Source organism: Chenopodium album, chromosome 3, assembly GCF_948465745.1.
Source record: "Chenopodium album chromosome 3, dcCheAlbu1.1, whole genome shotgun sequence".
Taxonomy (NCBI): domain Eukaryota; kingdom Viridiplantae; phylum Streptophyta; class Magnoliopsida; order Caryophyllales; family Amaranthaceae; genus Chenopodium; species Chenopodium album.
The window spans coordinates 52678169-52692357 of NC_137836.1; the positions used below are offsets into that span (position 1 = coordinate 52678169).

The 14189-nt window shown below is 42.6% G+C and overlaps 1 non-coding gene across 1 annotated transcript; it reads left to right on the forward strand.

Moving 5' to 3' along the window:
- Positions 1–4581: 4581 nt before the first annotated feature.
- Positions 4582–4688, forward strand: LOC145625844 (small nucleolar RNA R71). The gene has a single exon (XR_014110743.1). It is a non-coding gene; the product is annotated as a small nucleolar RNA R71 (small nucleolar RNA).
- The last annotated feature ends 9501 nt before the right edge of the window (positions 4689–14189 follow it).

Below are 14189 nucleotides of genomic sequence, written 5' to 3' on the forward strand. Positions count from 1 at the left end.
AAGCTAACTTAGAAAGCGAAAAATCTAACCTAAGAAAACACACCAAAAATAAAAGAAAAGAGAAAAAGAAAAATACCAAACCAAAATCTCCCCCAAGCCAGAATCAGACAATGTCCTCATTGGCTCGGAAACTAGCCCAGCATAGCTAGTCCTCATAATCCTCGTCCATCGAGCCGAAGCCCGCACCTCCACTGCCACCTGCACCACCTGCACCAGAAGAGCTACCACCAAAATAGTCAGCGTGAAAACTCCCCCCCGCCGGTCCCCCGAAAGGAATGTCCTGCCCGTACCCGAAAAAGGAAGAATAGTCAGAGTAAATACCACGGGCAGTGGGATCCCTACCGTACCCCTGGGGTGGAGGCTGAAACCAGTCAGGGTGGATAGCGTCGTCGGGAATGTTGCCCCGACGAGCATAATCATCGTACATAGGGTAGAGAGCTCTACCCTGGTTCCTCTCTAGGTACCCTAACCTGTGGTCAATAGAGCCTACCATCCTCCTAAGGTCAGTCTGTGCATGCTCAATACGTCCTAGGGCCTGACCTATACTCTGAAAATCCCAAACTGGGTCAGCGTCAACATGAGAGACGGAATGAGACATACAAGGTGGAGAGAAAGCCACCTCGAGCTGGGGCTGAGGTGGTGGAACTGGTGGTGGTGGTGCCTGTCCCCTAGCGTTGGCAACTAAAGCATCATAGGTATAGGAAAGTTGCCCTGGGGGAAAGGCGGTCAAGTCTGGACTGGGAAGGGGAAAAATAGGCAAGGGTTGCTCATTCCCAGTCCTAATACACCAAAAGGGTGTCTGCTCGTTATCCGGCCTAACCCACCCCACATCTTCAAAATACCTAGCAGTCATGTAGGTGTCTGGTCCACAGTTAGTCAGCTGGTGGGGTCCGTCTACTACAAAACCGGCCTTTTTCACCGCTATTCGAGTGATGAGGCCACCTAAACGGATAGGGGACTTGGAAGTGGTGCTGGCTGTGGCATGCCGACTCAGGTGATGAACTATGAACCTGCCTATGTTCAATTTCCCGAACCCGTATACATAATGTCCTATTATAGCTAGTTCGTTGGTTTGAGCGTTATGAGGCTCGGCCCTACCCAAGAAACACAATCCCGCAAACCTTTGCCAGATTTTCGGGACAGGGTGGTGAATGGGTTTGGTACTAGCATGTTGGGGGTCGGGGGCAGGTAAACCAGTCAAAGCAAAATATAAATCACCCATTTTATAATCTTCATGCCACTGGTGAGATAATTCAGAATTTAATTCAAAAATTTTAAAAAATTCAACAAAAGTTAAACTAATATTTCTATTATTTAACCTGAAAAATAAATTAGGTCCATTTCTACTACTAACAACATGAAAAGTGGACAAAAATTCACATGTAAGTTCTCGGTATGTAGGATAATGCATGTCAATGAATTTTCTCATGCCAATATCATTCAAAAATCGTTTAACATAATCAAACAAACCATATGATTCTAAGGTAGGGCGGTGTAACCACCGAGAAGGGATTACCTCACGACCGACCAAATGCTCCAAACGTTCTTTCTGTTCCCGGCTCACGATCCGGATCGTCGGCCAATACGGGAGCTGTAAGTCTGGGTCGTACTCCTCCCTCGAGCTGGAGCTCCTACCAAAAATTGATCTTGCTCTCTTTGAAGTCATGTAGAGAAATGGGTCGAAAAATTTTTTGGAATTAAAACTGAAAAATTTTTGTATGAGAGTGAAGAGGATGAAGAGAGGATTACAAATATATAAAAAGTTTTGAATTTGGATTAGTAATGGAGGAGAAATCTTAGAGAGAAGTCAGAGAAAATTTGAGTTTTAGAGAGAGAAAGTAATGGAGGAAAGAAGAAATGAAGAAGGAAAGAAGAAGAAAACCGCGGAACTTGGCTCGCGCCCGGTCGAGCGGTGGCTCGCCCGATCGGGCGATCTGATCTAAACTCAAACTGTTTCTCGCGCCCAGTCGGGCGCCAGTCGCCCGGTCGGGCGATCTGACTATGCAAAATTCCGTAGTCGCTCGCGCCCGGTCGGGCGCCATTCGCCCGATCGGGCGATCTAACTCCCTGATTTCCACCTTGCTCTCGCGCCCGATCGGGCGAGGCTTGCCCGATCGGGCGGACAAATTAGTCCGTAAACGTCAAAATTCGCGCCCGATCGGGCGCCTCTCGCCCGGTCGGGCGAAATTTCCTATTTTGAAACATTACTCTCGGGCCCGAGACTAATTCGGTGATAGCTAATTTCCTTCTGTTCTCAAAAAGTTGTCTAACTATTTTCCTTCAAACCTGTACAAATACTCAAAAAAAGACTCATTAAATTCCCTCATCTCTCCTCACTTAAGAAAACGAAAAGAAAAACTGGTTCAAAAAACATTAAAAATACAGGTTGCCTCCCGCAAAGCGCTGGTTTATCTAGGTCCCGCACGACCTTCTTACCAAGTACAATTCCTAAGACCCTTGGCCTAACGCTTGATCGGGTGGTTTCTCACCCGGTCTAGCGATGTTTAGGCCGCGATGCGGCTTCGTTACATGTCCTGTGGGACGCCAAGTCGCCTTATCTGGTGGATCCTCCATGACTTGGATTGGGGGATCTTCAATGCTACGCATCAAAAACCCTTCTTCGATCGAATGTTGCTTCAAATTGTCATTGTGTTCAACACTTGCAACTCGATCTGGCGGAACACTTACCGTAGGCTCGATTCGCACAACTTGCTCAATCGGTTCCACTTGTTCATCCTCGAAACCAAGACCAACATTGTAGAGTGCTCTTTCTATTGCGTCGACTTCCTTCTGCCATTTGTCTATCTCATCTGAAAAGGATGCAAACAAGATACCGCCTCCAAGGGATCTTTTTCAAGAGCTTGGGGCTTATTAGAATAATTTACAACCACATTAACACTGAAACATTTCTCCTCAGTCATGGAGCTTTTGAGGGTGTTATTCAGATTAAAAACCACTTTATCATCCCCTACAGATAGTGTTAGCTTACCACTTCTAACATTTGTGACTGCTCCTGCAGTGTTAAGGAATGGTCTACCCAAAATAATTGGGGTTTGCATATCCTCAGCCATATCAAGAACAACAAAGTCTACAGGTATATAAAATTTACCTACTCTAACGGGGACGTCCTCTAAAACACCTAGGGGGTATTTGAAAGAACGGTCGGCCATTTGCAGAGTTATATTGGTAGCTTTTAATTTACCCATATTTAACTTAGAACACACAGATAAAGGCATAACGCTAACACTAGCACCCAAATCACATAATGCATTATCAATCAGAAGATTACCAATATGACAAGGGATAGAAAAACTACCCGGATCTTTCAATTTAGGTGGAGACTTATTTTGAAGTACGGCACTACACTCTGCAGTGAAAGCTACTGTCTCTACCTCACTAATAGGCCTTTTTCTCGTCAAAATTTCTTTCATAAATTTTGCATATGAGGGGATTTGTGTGATCAATTCAGTAAAGGGAACTGTTACCTTCAAATCCTTAACCACCTCCAGGAACTTACCAAACTGCTTATCCAAGTTTGTCTTCAATTGACGATTGGGGAAAGGAAGTTTGATAATTAGCTTTTGAGCATTCTTCTCTTTGTCTGGAGTAGCCACCTTCTCCGGAGTTTTACCCTGCAATGTAGGATTAGATGTGTTAGTATTATCTTCTAGCCCTGCAGGGCTAGCAACTACATTGTTTGGTTTAATGGAATCAAGATTAGCATTATTTAATAAAATAGGTTCATCAACTCTGGGCATAGAGGGCCCTTCATAATTTGAACCACTCCTTAGAGTAATTGCAAATGCTTGATCCGTAGGCCTAGTCGGCTGTGCCGGCAGGGCTCCCTGTTGGCGTGCTTGTAGAGTAGCGGAGAGTTGCGCAATTTGATTATCTACAATTTTGTTATGCGCTAGAATTTGATCAATTGTCGCATCTCTGCTCTCCATGTGCTTTTGCATATTAACCAACATTGCTCTAATTTCCCCTAAAGAAGGGTCTGAAGATGAGGGGGGTTGTTGTGGTTGATTCTTTAGGCCAGCATTGGGATGATAGTATTTCTGCTGCTGTTGCTGTGGCACCTGTGGTTCTTGTGGTGGGGGATTTTGAACATTAGTGCTCCGGTAGGAAAGGTATGGATGATTCCGATACCCAGGATTGTAAGTGTTGGAGTATGGGTTATTCTGCCTATAAGCTTGGAAGGCATTAACTTGCTCCACGGAACTCCTGCAATCCTGCTCCCAATGACCTACAATACCACAATTTTCACAGAAAGCCTCATTAGAATTATTATTAATCGCAGAAACATTGGCTACGTTAGCAGTGCTCAGATTATCTAATTTTTGACAAATAGAGGTCAGTTGAGCTTGCAAAAAGGATACAGAGTCAACGCTATGTTTCCCCTTGTTAGCAAATCCTCTTGGATTCCCATATTGGGAATTGTGTATCGCCATATCTTCAATAACCTGACCTGCGTCATCAACATTAAGATTCATAAATCTCCCACTAGCTGTAGAGTCTAAAATTATTCTAGAAGAATTTCCAATGCCATTATAAAAGGCTTGGATTAACTGCCATTGTGCTAAATTGTGGTGAGGACATTCTCTTTGTAAGTCCTTGAACCTCTCCCAAGCCTCATATAAAGACTCATCGGCTTCTTGGGCGAAGTTCTAAATCGCACTCCGTAGTACTGCTGTTCTCTCTGCAGGGTAATATTTGTTATAAAAATTCAAAACAAGAGTTTCCCAGTCAGATATACCAAGCGTAGTTTTATTTAAACCATTAAACCACAATTTAGCTTTTCCAGTTAAAGAAAAGGGAAAGAGAATCTCCCTGATTTGGTCTTGAGTGACCCCGGCTTGCCTTATGGTGTTGCAATATTGACAATAGTCGGCAATGTGAAGATTCGGGTCTTCACCCTTGGCTCCACTGAATTGCTTCCTCTCTATCATCGTTATAAATTGAGGCTTAATTTCAAATTGAACCCCATCAAGAGCCGGAGTGGGGGTGAGATGTGGAAAATCCGTAAGCTTTGGTTGTGAATAATCACTAAGTTTCTTTGGAACCGCCATCTCTGATTCTGTGTCTGATGATGCCTCTGAATTGCTAGAACCAGTTGGAGAATCTCGGTGATTATTGTTATTATCACCAGAATCCGCCAAGATTTGCTTGTAGAAGTTTTTCTGTCTATGGAAGGAACGTTCGATCTCAGGATCGAATGGGATGTAACCTGATCTGGAACACCTGGGCATAAACAAAAACTAGAAGCAAATATGAGATTTGTCTCAGAGAACTAACGCTCTCTTAGACAAAAAGGGAAATAATCTAGACTACAAAAATAATCAGAAATAAAAATAAAACTGTTTCCCCGGCAACGGCGCCAAATTTTAACAGGGTAAAGTCGTATCCCCTAATCAAAAATAATTACCTAATTCACTAACTAAAGTAGATAGGGAAGTAGGGTCGATCTCCACAGGGAAACAAGTCTTTTTACTCCTAATTAAATATTATAATCTAAATTATTTAAGTAACCAATATTAAAAGTTGAATATGAAACTAAACTAAAAAGAGTAAGAAAAGGGAGAAAATAATATATAAAAGGATCTAGGGCATAGGTTCACCAATAAATAATACTCCGGGGTAAAATAGGGTAATCAATCATTGACATTGCATAAATAACATGATTAACAGGCTCTCGCAATTTATTAACCAACATAGATCTAACAGGCTCTCGCAATTTACTAGATCTAAGTTCTTATTGAAAATAGCCTTTAATATCAAATTAACATCTGCTCGATTCATCAATTTAATATTGCTATACTTTTACAAGCCGCAATTGTAAAACATTAAAACAATCCAATAAGAAATCATCATGCAATACCAACAATCAATAATAGTCAATCATCAATGCATCAATTAATCAGATTGTAAAGGGCTCTCGCTACTTATTACAATCACACAATTAAATTACCGGTATTAAATCTCATCTCTCGAATCTTGACTTAACCATTTATAAATTAACTTGCCTATTGAAACTAGACCTAAACATTAATTCTCATCTCTCGATTCTTGAATCAATATTGTCAAACTCATGCATAAAAGATAGGCCTAATCCAGTCACAGAGCATTAAATCAATCAATAGGAAATTAATCTAGCATTGATAATCAACAATAATAATTTACCCCTTCATATTATTTATTAGATCCCCATGAACCCTAGAAATTAAACTACTCACACATAATTAGATATAAACTAAACAAAGCAATAAAATAAATCATGATCAAAGGAATAAAATAAATAACTAAGATTAAGGGAAAAGAAATCGTCACCAAAATAAATCTGGAATTAATCAAAGGAATAAGAACAAAGGTTTAGGGAGAGAGTTTAGAGAGAGAAAACTAAGTAGAGAGAGAAAGTCTAAGAGAAAAGATTAAGAGAAGAAGAAGAAGAAGATCCCCCCAAAAGAAGAGACGATCTAAAAACGTATTACGGAGGAGTATTTATACTCCGTACAAAAATCCTAAACTAAAACAAATTAATACGACTCTAATTGTTTCCTAAATAAACACGCGCCCGATCGGGCGAGGCACCGCCCGATCGGGCGCGCCTTTTTTTATCTCTAATAGCAATCTCGCGCCCGGCCGGGCGCGTCACCGGGCGCTCCTCCCGCCCGGCCGGGCGCGCCTCCGGGCGCCAGCCTTTTTGGCCGGGCGGATCATTTGGGCCAATATTTGGACTTCGATTGGGCTCCAATTCTTCGGGCCAATCTGGGTTTCCTCTTTGGGTCTTGAATACTCGGTCCAAACGCCCCGGTATCACCTCTACCGAGCCCTTAATCACCGGTTCGATGGCTCCAACCGGCCCTGGGCTATAAAATCTGGTCGTGCTTCTCCAGTGCTCGTGATTGCTCCAAAATATCTCGGGAAAATACTCCAAAAGCATAAATCCCTGCAAAAGTCAACCGAATCTACGAAAACACTAGAAAACACCAATTAGTAATAAAAGTGACTCTAAAGAGCCAAAAACACTACTAATTACGACCAAGGGACGGGGGTAAAATACTATATAAAATGAATACATCAACTCAATAAAGGACTAAATGAGGTTGCTGCCATTAACAAAATAATCAAACTGATTAATAACCTGTTTAATTAGACTCGTCATAATGACTCGAGCAAAAATCTAAACTGTCGCCGCACACTCCAGTGCAGCGCCAGACAACATATTTGTCGCTCGGCGTTACACCGCAGTGTTTGGCGCTGCAGCCCAAACTTTTGCGCAATTACTGGAGCATTAATCTGGGACTGCTTTCAGCATTTTTACTCTACGGGACAGGCCTAAAGTTTTACTAAGTCAGTTCTGAATAATTTATTAAACTTTATTTACTCAAAATAATTAATTAATTAATTAGGCAAAGTCCTTTTAGTCATTAATCAGTTTATTTAAGGCTTAAACACAAGTCAAATAAACGGTTAGGATAAAACACATAGAGTATGCACAACAAATAATGCACAAGTAGTTAAGTAGGCACAATATGATGGAATGAGTTTGTTGTAACCATGGCTCTAATTCTCTAAAGTTCCGGATCTGGGTTAGTCAAAGAGGGTCCATGGTTATGAGTTCGGATGCACTGCACGGAAGACTTACCTTTGGAAGGGTTGGCGCGAGTGGATGGGACCGCGCGAGTTAAACTCGCTTGTATGGATTGGTGAATTCAATATTCTCGGATGTACCCTTTATTGCCCAGAGCGTTCAATCAGGTAGATGGAGCATGAATTCCCAGAGGGTTATTTTCGTATGTAGAACACATATGGGTTTTAGAAAAGTGAGAAAAACTCAATCAGGAAGTAGAATCGAGCCAACAGTGCTAGAACTGGTCGAAAAAAGAACGCATATTTCTGGCTTGGTATTGGAAGAACGCAGCGCTAGCCAACAGGGACTGTCGTCGCGATAAGAGCCCTATCGCTTGGCGACAGAGCCTTATCTTCGGCGACAGGCTCTGTTTTCTAAACGTCGGTTCCTACATGCCTCACCAGCTGTTCGTGTTCTTAAATTTTCCAGTTTTTCGCAGAATTATTACGATTCTAGTTGTGAAAAGATATTCCTCAAATTTCGTACGTGTAAAAATCCTATGTTTTTGACTCATTACGGATGGTCTTTCCAATGAGAACCCTTTTTATGTATATGACAATAATATAATCAAAATTACGAACATGAAATATTAGAACTTTTTTATTCTTATCAACTCATTCTAAATCATTGCTGAAATAAACTTCAGGAATTAAAATAGATATCCTCCCCGGTGGAATTGCCAAAAACTGTAACGATCCAAGAGATCGTTAACTGCAATAGGTCTGGAACCAAAACTGGAAGTTCGGGGATGAAGGTACAAATCCACCCTAAAAGAGATTGAACCTGCCCTAATTATAGGCCTCTACTTTATTCTTCTCGTATTCATGTGCGCTTTCTGACTAACATGCAATCATTAGGTTTATACTAAACCTGTTTATCTATGTTGGTTAAATATTAATGCACAAATAAAACTAATATTGGCGATCACTTGGATTATAATCAAATTAACCCTAAACAAGATTATTAATTATCTTATTAAGCGTGATTACAAGTACAAATTCCCTTTAAACATGAAATAAAAGGCGTGATCAAGAAATAACAATAAATAATATATCAAACAACATAATAAACATCATAAATTATAACAATTATATTCATAATTATAATAATTAAAATAATCATGTTAAAAGTAAAGCATAATAACAGCAAGATCCTAGGCATGATACTAACAAGATTAATAACAAAACCTAGCATGTGACTAAACAATAAAGATCAAAGCTTTAACCCTAACATGATATTAACATAATATTAAGAAAAAAAATAAGAAGCATCATAGAAATCATAATTAATATAAGCAAATCACCCTAAACATGATACTAAGGAAAGCATCCTATCATGATAATAGGAAAAGCATCCTAACATCTTACTAGGAATCAAAATAACAACCTAAACATGATTTCTATATCATAATATTAATTAAACAATTAAAAAACTTACTTGGATGCCTCGTATCTCTTTCTAATAACAAAATACACACGTTAGTAACTTCAAGAAAAATAATGAAATCAAAGAATTAAATTAAATAATTGAAATAGATATTTGGGAAAGTTTAGACTAGATTTGGAACCAAACCCTAAGAAATATCAAATCTTTCATGTCTAGGGCGAAGGCAACTTCGAACTATGCTAGGTGTGTCTAGATCTTGTGAATGCGGAATTTTGTTGATAAAGTGGTTTGTTTAGAATAAGAGAGAGAGTATCACGAATTTCTTGATAAGAGTTGGTGAAAATTAGATAGAGAATTGATAAGAATTGATGATAAAAAACGGAGGTTAAAGGACGCTATTTATAATGAAAATAATACGGAATATGATAAAAAGAATCGGAGTTTCAAGAAGAATAAAACACGACGCTGGCGCCGCAACAGCATATGTCGCCGCGCGACAGGCTTGTAGCCCAGCGACAACCTATTGTGCGACGCTGCAGGTAATTTTCCCACACGTTTTCTATATTTTTTTATAAAATTAAACGTAAAAGTCCGTACGAAGGGTAAACCTGTAATTTCATTTAGAACACTTCTTTTATTCCAAATAAAACTCAATTATCAATGCTAATCACATTAGGATTCAAAAGAACCTTCTAGAAGATTCCAGAAGACTATAATCAATCCTAATTGCATTAGGAATGATAATTCATAATAGGCCCTCCTCTAGATCATTGGGCCGCATATAAAGATCAAACCGGGCCCAGTTCAGTAATTTGGCCAAAACTTCCTCATTATTCATCGAAATTGGGCTTATAATATATCGTTGGAAAGTTCTTTTCAAACCCGATCAAACTACATCATTATTGGACCCTTGCCATGGACAAACTAAACTTTATTGGCAAGTTTTCATAAAATAGGTTTTTAAAAACCGAGAGAAAGAAGAGAAATAAAAACTAACCGCAATACTAGACTTTCCACACTTTCACTTCATTCGATTATGATTTGACGTGAAAGGTATTCATCACCTGGTTTTGTTTTTGGGAGACACAAATGGGTGCCTACAAAATCTAAAAGGTAATAACGGAACTTGTTAAAAGCATAGATTACAGCAAGAAGCTCCTTTTCGGTTGTGGTTTTGTTTGCATAGTGGATTACGTGCACCCTCTTTTCTTTCTTTTTCCCCAACACGGCACCAACCGCTGTGTAACTATCATAACACATTAATTCAAAGGGGAGGCTCTAATCTGGAGCTTGCACTATTGGTGCCGAGATCAATGCATTCTTCAACTTACAAAATGCATCTAGACAAGCATCATCAAATGAAAAATCACATTCCTTTTCAAGAAGTGTAGTAAAAGGTTTGGCTATCTTAGAGAAATCCTTGATGAAACGCCGATAGAAACTGGCATGTTTCAAGAAATGTCTTGTTTTGGGGGTTTTTGTCCCTTGGGAGAGTTACGTCACGAAGTCTTATCCGGCTGAGCTGTACCTGCAAAATAACGGAGACTCCGGGTGGTTGGAGCTCCGCCTCCGACGGTCAAGTTAGTAACTTGAAAAGGAATAAAGAGAACGGAAATTTAGGTGGGTATCTGCTCGGATTCCAAGCTCAGGTCTTTCTCTGATGTGAGAGAATGCAGGTGTAATAAATGATTGAATGTGTCCCTAAAATGGGGAAATATCTCCCTATTTATAGGGTCATTAGAAATTGTGCCCTTATCTAGGTCACTTGACCTAGATTGTGGTGGGCTGCGCCGAATTACGGCGTTCTCTTGGGATTTGGGCCCTTAAGGGCCGCCATTTCAGAATCTATCTGAAGGAGCCACGTGTCAAATGGCTAGAGGGCCACTTGGGTCAGTCTGATCTTGACACGTGGCCTTCTCTTATTGGGACACCTGTCTAGGGTAATTTTTACCCTAAACATTTTCCCCTCACATGGGTCACGTGGATGTCACGTGGGGCATGTGACACGTGTCCACCTATCAAAGGTGAACAGTAACGGGTAAAATTTTTGAATTTCAAATCAAAAATTTCCCCCCACTTTCACTTTCTATAAATAGAAAGTTACCCCCCCCCCCTTTTTACACCTTACGTTCACATTGACTTTTTAGAGAGAGAAAGAGAGAGATTCTCTGCTCCCGCCTGCGTCACAGCAAGTTCACGTTCCCGAGTGCGAGAAGTTCAACACCCGGTTTACCGGCTGTAGCGGTTTTTAGATTTTTCAGAATAAAAGCGAGGTAACCGCCTGTACCATTTTAGCTTTTCTCCCTTTCAATTTGTATACCATTTTTTCCGCCTGTATACCCAGATTTTTTAGAGAATATAAATGAGTTCCCAATCCACTCACTCGGCACTGCCTAGGACACTCAACCGATCCCCCGGAACGGCTGAGTCTAGAACAAGGGGTGCCTCTTCTGGACTGTCGGAACCAATATGCTCATCTCCTAATTCCTCGCTCTCTGTGTCTGTGCAGGACACAATGGCCAGAACGAAATAGACGGCCAGACGGTCAAAGAGCCGGAGCACTATGATTGTGCCAGCCGATGAGGTTTTCCCGGAAGGGGAACAAAGGGATTGGGAAGAGAGCGGATCTGACGAAGAGGCTCCCTCTACCTCCGGGAGCTCTAGGGTACGAGAGGTAGACGGCGAGGGAGCCGCCTCCTCTAATAATGAAGTCGGCGATGCTGAGGCCGGCCAAGGATCAAGAGCCGAATCCTCCGGCTCCGACCAGGACAATTTTGCGGCTGACTATCAGCAGCCGCCCAAGGTCGCTGACAACCCCAACCCTAAAAGGACCCGGATGCTGCCGGGTAACATTGCCCTCCTTAATAGCGGATTCAGGGCCTTCAAGGAGAAGCATCCCTTTGGAAGGGGTTGGGAGATTATCGTTCCTCCGGCTGATGCCGTAATGGCCTGGGGAGATGATATTGAGCACGCAGATGATTACTTCATCTGCTATGAGGCGGTTATCGAAGCTGGCCTCCGGTTCCCCCTCCACCCCGGGATTAGGAAAATCCTTAATGGGTACGATCTAGGGGTTTGGCAGCTCACCCTTAATTCGTGGGTGAATATCCTAAGTTACATCGCCGCCTGCGAGTTTCAAAACTTGAACCCCAGCTTCTCCGCCTTCGCTCATATGCACTATTTGAGCAAGGCTCCAAGCGGCCATGGGGCATGGTATACTCTGACTACCTTGCCCCAATACTTGATGACTCTGGACAAAGTGTCCAAATGGTCTGGGTGGAAGGAGAAGTTTTCTTTGGTTTCCTCCCCCACCCTTAGACACAACCAGACACTGCGCCGGTACAATACTGAGCCAGCTCTTCTTGGACGCAAATGCCCTCTCCCGACACTATCTACTAAGGCCCAGGAGCAAATAATGGAGTTGGGATTCTTTGAAACAACAACTGAGCCCATGGGGGATGGGACTCACATTATTGTACCCAAAAACTGGATTCCCCATCCGGACTTCTTCAAGGACGAGTGCTTCTTGTCCGCCTGCGGGCTAAGTACCATGTTTCCCAGGGGTAGAACACTTCTCATCCGGGATGATTGTTATTTTACTTTAGTTGCAAACTTGCCATAACTTCTTCTAACCATAAATTCTTGCTCTTGCAGATGAAGCCTTGAGAATGGTAGACCAGGCGAAGACACCGGCTAAGTCCGCGGCGCTGCTGCGCAAAGAGGCGGCACTTGCCAAGAAGGCAGTCGTCGAGGCTAAAGATTCCAAGAAAGGCGGGCTAAGACCGCCTGACTTTATGTGTTTGCATTTTTTTTTACTTTACCGATTAGGTGTACTTACCCTTTGTTTATTTCTCAGGAGTCCGTCAAGAAGGTCCCACGATCTTTCTCCTAGCTGCTCAAAAGGCAAGGAGACAATCTGGAGAAGACTCCGGCTGCAAAAGCCGCCAGGAAGGGCCCTCCTCCTCCCCAGAAACAATCATCTGCCCAATCCGGTCGTCCAACGACCGGGGGTAAATCACCTGCTGCAATGAAAATTCTGAGCGAAGGCTCGGAACGCTCGCAGCAGAAAGCGTCGGATGTCTCTACGGCATCGAAGGGTGGCGAGCCACCTAAGGTTGCAGGCGGTGCGGCAACCACTGGGGAGGAGCAGAAGCCGGAGACCCATCCGGAAGCCCAAGGTAAGGAACGAATTGAAATACCTTGGCCACTTGATTTTATGAGAGTCAAGACCAAGGTTGATCCTTCAAAAGGGTCGGTCAGCAGCCGGCAACGGATGAGTGCCGACTACGCTATTCTATCTCACAGAGTGCTACTTTTGATGCAGATCTGACTTCTGACGAGCCGGATCTTGCGAGCTTTGCAAAACGGATGGTGAGGACCCTCACCCGGTCTGAGAATGGTGAGGACCCTCACCCGGTCTGACGAGCCGGCAACGGATCTGCAGGTCGTGGACTTCGACCGGATAATGGGTCCACTGGCTGAGGTAAAAAACTCCCTCTAGCTTGATATCTTTTATCTTTAATTTGGCTAAGTAACTCATAAACCGGCTGTTATTGTCTCAGGTGATGCTGAGAGTGGACAGTCTCCGGGGCCTCTTCAGGCGGAAGCAGGAAGAGGTGAATGACGCCAAACGGAGGGCGCTAGAAAACCTCAACTCTGCTTAATATTCTGATTATATGTATAATTTAAAGATTAAAGCAGTTGAGTTGAAACAGGAGGAGCTGATTCGGAGTTTGACGACTGCAAACGATGAAGCTAACAGCCGGGCTGATGACCTTGACAAGTAACTTTAAGATGTCAAATCAGATCTCAAGGCATCAGAAGATGCTGACAAGGAGAACGCCCAGCTCCGAGTAGACGTTACCCACCTGGGGATTGAACTTGTCAATCTGCGAAACAAGGAGTCGGACAAGCTTGCCCAGGAGCAAAAACAGCTGACAGAGGATAATGAGCGGGACAACTTGGCCCGGCTGAAGATCACATGGAACCTTCTTTACCCAGAAATAGACTGTGAGGTCTATAAGCTAAGGTATGATTACGCCACTGAGGTGTATGATGCCCGGCAACTGGGTTATGCTCCCCCGCCTCGCTTCAAGGATTAGGTTGCTGAGCAGGGATATGAAGTCTCTGATACTCAGGAGCCGGCGGATGAGCATAACGAGGGCCAGACCAG